The sequence below is a fragment of the Castanea sativa genome, chromosome 5, assembly GCF_040712315.1.
Source record: "Castanea sativa cultivar Marrone di Chiusa Pesio chromosome 5, ASM4071231v1".
NCBI classification, from domain to species: Eukaryota; Viridiplantae; Streptophyta; class Magnoliopsida; order Fagales; family Fagaceae; genus Castanea; species Castanea sativa.
The window spans coordinates 34,304,779-34,313,536 of record NC_134017.1 but is presented as its reverse complement, the minus strand read 5'-3'; the positions used below and the strand labels follow the sequence as shown (position 1 = coordinate 34,313,536).

General features: G+C 37.2%; 1 pseudogene; it reads right to left on the bottom strand.

Annotated features, from left to right (window-relative positions):
* Nucleotides 1-363: 363 nt before the first annotated feature.
* Nucleotides 364-5,068, bottom strand: LOC142635100 (3',5'-bisphosphate nucleotidase AHL-like; annotated as a pseudogene).
* Nucleotides 5,069-8,758: the final 3,690 nt, after the last annotated feature.

The window sequence follows — 8,758 nt, the reverse complement described above, 5'->3', positions numbered from 1 at the left end:
AATTTAAATGCCAAAATAAAACAAAACAGCATTCCAAAACTGTGCAATAAAAATAGGATGGTTTATTTCCTTAAAAGTGTTCAAACATTACAAAATGCCAGCCCTGCACTGATTTTGTTGGCAGGCTGATTTCTAGGGTCTCCTACAAACTCTATAATTACAAACCTCACCCTACACACCCCACAAAAAAAAACAAAAAAAATTGACGATTCAACCAATTTCCTGATCCTGTCAAGAGGAGAGGAATCCCATTGATTTCTAAATAATCTGTGTGTTCTCTCCATTGAATGTTAAATGGCTGAACCTATAAAGACTTGAGGAGTCCCAGCTAGCATCAACAGCACTGATGGAGTCTCACGTGTGTCATGTAGTTTGGGTCCAGCAACATGCAATTATACCTCAGATCAAGAGCCTTCTAGGTAAATGCCCTTTGAAAAGTCAAGTGGTCGCCCTCTGGCATCAGCTTACCACTCCACCAGCCTCCTGTATGATAACAACTCCTGCTGCATGATCCCATATCTTTCTCCTTGTAGCCTGCCCTTGCAAACTTCATAAAAATCTCAGCATCTCCACGGGCTATAGCAGCATACTTGACCATACTGTATACTCTTAGTGTGTGACTGCTTCCTGCGGTCATATCGTGACAAGTGAGCTCTTTCCACAGCCAAAATATTATACCCCGAAGAATTGCCATCTTTAATGTTATTGGTATGTTAATTGTACAATTCAAGCTTCTTCTTCTTCTTCTTCTTCTTTTTTTTTTTTTTTTTTTTGAGAAAGATTCCAATTCAAGCTTGTGTAAGTAAGATATGATTAATTTCTAAAAAGAATGAAAGGAAACATTAGTCAGTCACATTTAATTAAATTCTTCATTTCATCTTAGATTCAAGACAAAAATGTATTAATTTGGTAAAAGAAAATAAAATAGAATAAAAACTTATTTACCTAAGCCCCATGCTGTGAGCCACTCCTGCTGTGAAGGAGTGGCAGAATTTGCCTTCTCAGCTGGTTCACAAAAGGTTGCCAATGATGGATTATCAATGGAAGACACTTGAACTGGCCTTACAGAGTTTGGCCAGACTAACTTCTGATTTACATGGGGCAGTGGTTGCATCAAAGCCTCACCACTACCTCTCCTAGCGTAAATCACACAACCTTTGTCCCAAGACTCAGATGTTGGTGGAGTCAACTTAGAAATAATTCTGTGGTAGCGATGATGATAACTTAACCATTCCTTTCTCATTGGATAATTTGGACACCCAAGAACTCCAAGCACTACTTGTCCATCCTCTATTAGTGCTAGAGCTACAGCATATTGATCCCCACGGACGAACCCCAATGTGCCATCAACAGGGTCAAGTGTCCAAAATCTTCCAGTAGGACCCCCAGTTGAGTTGCAACGGCTTATGGCTTCCAAGAACCTCTGAGGTCCCAAGGGAAATATTTGGACCTTTGAGTCCAAAACGAGGTGCTTCAGCTAGACATTCATTTACAGTGTTTGATACAGTTGCTAATAGTCCAGCTGCATCAGCCTTGCAGAGTTTTTGAATATCTTCTTCAGCAACTATGGATACATTTTTACTCCCAAAGGACTCAGATAGCAACCAGCTGACTGTTGCTTGGACACTCCAATCTGTGTACATGTCGTGATCAGCATAATTAGCCAATCTGAAATAAATACCATCTTCAATACTTTTAATTGAGGACTGAAATGTACTTGTTGAGGTTCAATTGGTGACTTTTTCTCTTTTTTTATTTTATTTTATTTTATTATGGATAAGTGAAAAAAATTTATTCCAAAAAAAGAAAAAATATACAACAAATGCTCCAGACACAAGCATTAGTGGCCTATAATCCTAATGCACACAAATACTTATTCCCTCACGAGGAAAACCTCTTTACCCCAAGGGCTAGAGAGAACCAAGCCTTACAAAACCCTGGACTAATACCTTACAATAAAGGTAAACATTACATAATCCACCTCTGAAAATATTATGGTGATTCTAATACTACACTGCAAGTTTTTTCACAGCAAGGCTATATGTTTAAACTGCAGTGCATTGATAAATTAAAGCCCCATTCATAAATGGTGACATAAAGATGTGCCAATAGAAGATAAGGAAACCAGTGGAGGCCCCAACCACTAAAAAGTAATTACTTCAAGACTAGTACTTAAAGGGGAAAGTTCATCTTAGCAATTTTTGAAGCACTTTGCCTACTGTTGATAGAACTACAACACCATTTTACTTCCAACTAGCATTAAAAGTACTAATAGAATGCTAGAAAATGATGACTAATGACAAGGAAATTGAACTTATTCTTCCCCTGGAAAGAAAGGTAAAGTAATACCTTTTACTAAAACAGCAAGAATATACGTAACATAAACAAAGAAAGGAAAATTAGAATTCCATATAAATTCTAAAGTTGTTGCAGTAAGAATATTTATGGTATAAGGAAACACTTCCAGCAGTAAGGAGTTCTTTCCCGGGCAAAGACTGTTTGTTTAATAAGGAAACAGCATGATCATTCATGGAGAGCAGACCAAGGGGAAAAAAATCATTGCAAGGAGACTTATATATGTACTGAAGAAGATAAAAAGATGAGGCCTCATTGTAACCTATTAGATTATTGACACCTACTATGAAGAGACGTCTTTTAGTGTGTCATCAATATAGGCAACTTTCTGAATTGCAGAAAAAAGGAATATAGAGAAATAGATGAATGAAAAAAGAAAAAAAAAGAAAAAAAAGAAGAAAAAAGGAGAACCTTTATAAGGATATCTATTATTCTTTCTTGCTGATTCTAATGTACCAGTTTACTATTCTGTCAAACTTTCTACAAGTTAGCTGGCTGCAACTGTAAGTGATTCAGTGAACAGAATATATATCTGACTATTGATAGATCGAATCACTTTCATGAAGATTGTGCTATAATGGTACATATTACATAAATAAAGACTAAAAATTCTAAAACAAATTCTTGATGCAAAAAGAATACAGCTTGCTTAATAAAATTTCATTGAAAGTAGTTGGAAAATTGACAAAAAAAAAAGAGGTGATTCAAAAAAGTCATAGGTGCAAGAGGTGATTCAAAAAAAAAAAAGAATTAGGTACTCTTTGCATTACTATATTAGTACTAATTGTAAGTTGCTAACCTCATGAGCAAATTGTAAGTCAAAATTTTAGTATTACTTTATTGTTACTCATTGCAAGAGCTGGTCAAAGACCATACCTCCCACCTTAAAATATGTTAGTACTGTTTTTTTTTTTTTGCCCCCACCTTTTAATTCTAAAATGATTCTAAACATCTGCTAAAGAAGTCACAACTGACAAGGAAATTTACGATCATCTGAAAAGTCAAAATGTGGCTTCATAGTCAACTGTGGCTCTCAGAAACTAGGATGTCTTTCATGATCTATTCATAAACAGTATCCCAGGGCCCAGGCACGATAGCATTCTAATGGCTCCAATGTCGAGAGTTAAACTTAATTTAGTTTATGAAACTACATTTTATTTATGAAAAAAGTTAGTAAAACAGGGAATTGCTGTATGCAGTAGTAAATTTTTAAAGTTGCCTAATCTAATATGGTGTAAGTTAAAGAGTACAATAAGAGTTCTCTTTCTCTTCCCTCAACAATCTGTCTTCCTTTAAGAGTGTGATTCTCTTCCATTGTGAGTGGTGTGTTTGTGTGGGAAGGCCCACCCGCTTCCAACATCCAATCCATAATTTTTTTTTTTTTTTTTCTAATTGCTTGTGTTATTGGACAACACTACAAGGTTAACTTACTTTCCTTGAAAAAGGTCTTTTAACACTTGTATTTAATAAAATATTTTTTTCTTATCAGAGTCTCTTATTTTTATATTTTATTATTAATAAACAAGCATTGTTCCACTTCCATTGGCTGCTTTTTTTAATTAATTACAGCTTTAACCCCCATTTATTAACTTTATTTTCCCATTCTTATGAAATTCCTATTCAATTTGAATATATGTGGGTGCTTAGAAATTGCACTTTTGATTAGCTCAGTTTCATTATAATATGTCCCAGAATCCAGATACCGAATCCATTAAAAAAATTATTACCATATTAAAACCAAAGCGAAGCAAACAAGTGACTATTAGTCTATTCTATTATATTCTCACGCTATAATGTCAGAGAACAACATGAACAAGACTTAACTAGTATTTAGCATATATTTGATTAGCACGGTGTCATAAATCCTAAACCCAACTCGCATAAATGGAAAACATTTTTTAGTAGAATTTAAAAAATCCACCAAAGATACAGCCAAAGCAACCAAAATAATACATGAATACGAACACCAACACCAATAACAAGAACTCAATTAAGAAAAAATTGTGAAGAAAAAGCAAGAAGATAAAGAATTACCTGCAACAGTGACAGGAGAATTGTCATCCTTGGATTGGACCTGATCGTGGGGTTTGGAAATCCAAATTGCCTTGCACTCTCTGGCAGAGAGCACAAGCCATTTGTACAGCTCTTACAGCAACTTCCACTTCTTTGGAATATTTTTCTGATTCAGAGGGTGTACTGTCCAGCTTTGTCTGGTCCTCCATTATAAAAGAAGAACAACAACACAAACAACTTCGGTTGAACTTCGCTAGGGAAACAAGATTGTGTTTTGATGATGAGTTGTGGTGGTGTGAGAAGAACAAATTTCCTACATGGTTGGATATAAGGTGGTTGTTGATTATTCTTCCATTTCCTAAGACATGTGGAGCTCTCGTAGCCAGATCTGAACAATATAAAGGCATTAATAATCTGTCTCTCAGGTAACCTATGATTTAACTTGGATTATGAGTGTATATTGTGACGTTGGAAGAGGGTCAGAAAATTGAAAAAGACCAAAAGACAGTAGTGCAGGTCAAGGGCAAATTTGAGAGAATAATAAATAAAAGAATGTTTCCATTCATGATCTCAACAAAGAGAGAAAGGCTATACCGGTTGCGATCAAAGCAGAAGTGTTGGATTTGAAACTTGGATTAGTAACACATCAGTTTAGGAGATCAATTTGTGAAGTGTTAATGTATGTATATTCACTTATTTATAGTGTTTTGCTAGCTGCTAAGTGAAGAGAAGTTTAATCACATACGATATTATTATGTTTTTGGATAATGATGGAGAAACTAGACCTTTTCAGATATTGCAAAAAAAATAAAAAATAAAAAATTCAGATATAAAAGCTTTCAAAATACCAAAAAATATTAAATAATAAAAAAATTAACCATCAAGAAATTATTGAAACAAAGCAAAATATATATGTGACTACACAATAGAGAAACATATGAGAAAGATGTGTTACCTTCAAAAGAATTATCTATAGTTAGAACTGTGGAAATTTGCCAAATTGTTTTAGAAATTACCAAAAAAAAAAAAAAAACCCCAAAAATGTTGATGTTAAAATTCCAAAAATGACAAAAAATTAAAGAATCAAAATAGTCAAAACCTACAAATTATAGATTCAACAAAAAATAAATGTGACTATAGTGTTACCTTTAAAAGAAATAATTCATCACTATAGTCATGGAAATCTGTCAAATAGTTTCAATATTGCAAAATAATATCTCAAAAATTCATATGTTAGTACTTTTGAAATACCAAAAAATATTAAAGATTCATTATTTAGAAATTATTGAAGAAAAACAAAATGTATATATAACTATACAATAGAGAAATATAAGAAAACAATGAGTTAACTTAAAAAAATAATAATATATTGTAAGATCACAATTCGCACCCGAACCCAACCGTAAGAAGGGAGCAGGCCCAAAAAGGCCAATACAATGAAATTTGTGGAGAGTGGGCTTGAAACCTAAATTCTATGGATGTTGGATAACAAAAATGATGGGCTAGATCCCACAGATTCACATGCAACGAGCTCGTTTACGTAACAAAAATTATCCTCGGACGTATGCCGAGGATGGTTTGTTATTGTTTTTCCTTGTTCTAAAGATAGATTACAATTGAGGGTGATGTGTATAGTCTTTCTCTCTTTCTATCTCGATCCCCCTCCTTTGAATGCCTTTCCTTTTCTTTTATCCCTTCTTTCTTCCTCCCTCCATCCTCCACGTATGAATTAGATCAACGATCTCGATACTTGTCACATCCACCGCCCTCACGAAATCTTCCAACAATAGCTTTAAGTCGATCACCACTTTGTTCATATGTCATTTCCTCATTAATGCGGTCAGAGAGGTAGGTGTAGAGTCTTTAATGCGATAATAGCTGCTTTCTCTAAGATATTTCTCATTCGTTCTTCCTTTCTGTGCCCTTGTGGAACACATCATCATCCACCAGACCATCTAGAATCTCCTTTTAAACATCATGGCGTATCATATGATCTTCACTTCATTTAGCCGAGGAGATGCCCCTCCGGAAACTATTTCCATCGGCCTCTCTCGCAATAGTTTGCTTGTGAGCTTTTAAGTTCGGTATCGTTACTACTACTAAACCATCATCAGACAAGTTAATACCCTCGGATCATGCCCAAGGCCCAAGAACAAGCCCTGGACCTTTTGTCCTTACAATAGCCCCTCAAAACTTCATCTTTCTACTCCATCTAAGGAGAAATTTAAGGTTTTGACCTTTCGCACGCTTCTAAAAGCGCCACACGCGAGAACGTCATTTCCTTCCTTTAAAACCGTTTTTGACGCCTCGAAATCCACAACGCCCCTATTAATTGCTTCAAGCGATGCTCTGTCCTCCACGTCCAACGGTGAGGTGAACATCTAACGGTCCGGATTTTCCTTCGAATTTTGAGCGAGGATAACTACCATTTGGCTTTGCCTTTCATATAAAACGCTTGGGAAATTGCGATTTTTCCATTTACTCTAGAAATCAACCAACTCTAAAGAATTCCTCATCTTCTCCACTCCCCGAAGTTCTGAAGAGTCGTCTACTCCTTCTCTCGTAAGTTTTCATACTTCTAAATTCTTTTTCTCCTTGGCCATTAATTGTACCCCCTTTCCTTTTCTAAATCTTCACTTTTACCTCATCCAAAAGGGTAGATTCAAATGTTTAGTAGATGCGACGCTAGTATGGAGGGTTTTCAAGCCAAATACCACATTCCTCGGGAAGTGGGTTTAAGGTCTTGCCCTAGAAGCCATAGTTGACGATAGGGAAGAAGGAGAAGTTGTCATTCATATAATCATATTTTTAGAGGGTGGAATGACACTTCCCATGAAGAACGTAACCAGTGAATACCTACGTAATCATAGATTATGCCCAGACCAATGTACACCTAACATGTTTAGAATCTTAGGTTGTGTCGACGCTTTCAATGAGCAAATGGGTTTGAATCTCACATGGCACGATGTTGTCCATATTTATGAGTGTCATAAACTTAAAGACGTAGGGTACTACCTCAAGTCTAGGTCTAACATCGTTATACTCATATCGTGTCTTCCCAAATCTAACAAAGGCATGAAGGATGACTACTTAATCGCCTCTGGAAAGTGGTATGACAATCCTCATTGTCCAGTCAAAGAGGGAAAACTAGGTGTGATTCCATAGGATTTAGGTCCCTTGGCTCGGACTTTAGTTCTTTTAATCTTATCACTTAGCTTCACATTGCATTTTACTTTCTCCTTGTTTTAAATTTGTTGTTGTTCTAACCATGTTTGGCTTCTTGGATGTCTTTACGAGAAAAACAACACGTATCGCCTCGTCTAAGCTTATCTAGCATCTCGGACTTCAACAGAGTTTTGAGATCCGAGTATTCGTGAGTGAAGGCGAGCAGGTGAGGGCAGCCCATCTCATCTTGGGGTACGACCTGTTATCGACTACCTTCCAAGATATCAGCAACACAATCGTCGCGGGTGACAGGAGACATAAAAGGATAGACGTCTCAAAAACAGGGTTTCTCACCTCATGTGATCTGCCAGACAATCCCTTTGTCATTCTATACGTATGACCAATAACAACAGTCCCTTCGCCTGTGCAATCTGAAGCAGCAGTCGTCTGAGAAGAATCCACATCTTCTCGCTTGTCCCTCGAGGAGGAAATGACTAATTCTGACTTGAGGAAGCAGAGAAACCTTCAGAGGGCCACGTTGTCAACCTCTTGGACGAAGAAAATGAATCCACCGAGAGCTCTAGTATCAAAGGTTTCATAGTTGCCCGTGTAGACAGCAGCTTCGAGGAGGAAGAAGAATAAATGTCTTGACAACCGGGGACAAGTTTGAAGGATCTTCTTGCCATGAGGGGTAAGTAGGCCACCACGAAGAACGCTTCAGGATCTCAGCCTCCTGCTAATCTCCCACCCTTTCCTCCTCCTCCAGGCTCCCTTATCCCCATACCCAACCTCAAAAAGAAGAAAAGAGCGGACAGGGTTGAGGAAGAGGAGTTGGCCTAGTAGAAAAAATGGAAACAGCAAAAAGCGGCAAAGGGCCAAACATGAGCTTCCTCCATGGAAAGCAGGGAGAGCCATGAGTTGGCCGAGGTGCACCGCACTCTGTCCCAGTGGTCACCTCCGATGGAGTTAGATGGGGCTCCCATTCCCCGTCATTCTTCCATAAGGGAGTTTAAAAAAGGGCACGCCCACCCACTGGCTGGCGAGGCCGTGGAGCAACCCATCCTGTTGCCTAAGGATATGGATGCCACGAAGGAAATGAGGCAACCACAGCTGTTCCTATCCTAAAGAGGGATTTGGCTTTGGTACGTGCCGTTTGATTTCCTTATCATTGCGGTTTACTTTCTTCTAACCCTTTTCAAGTATATACACACTTTTATGTGATTCT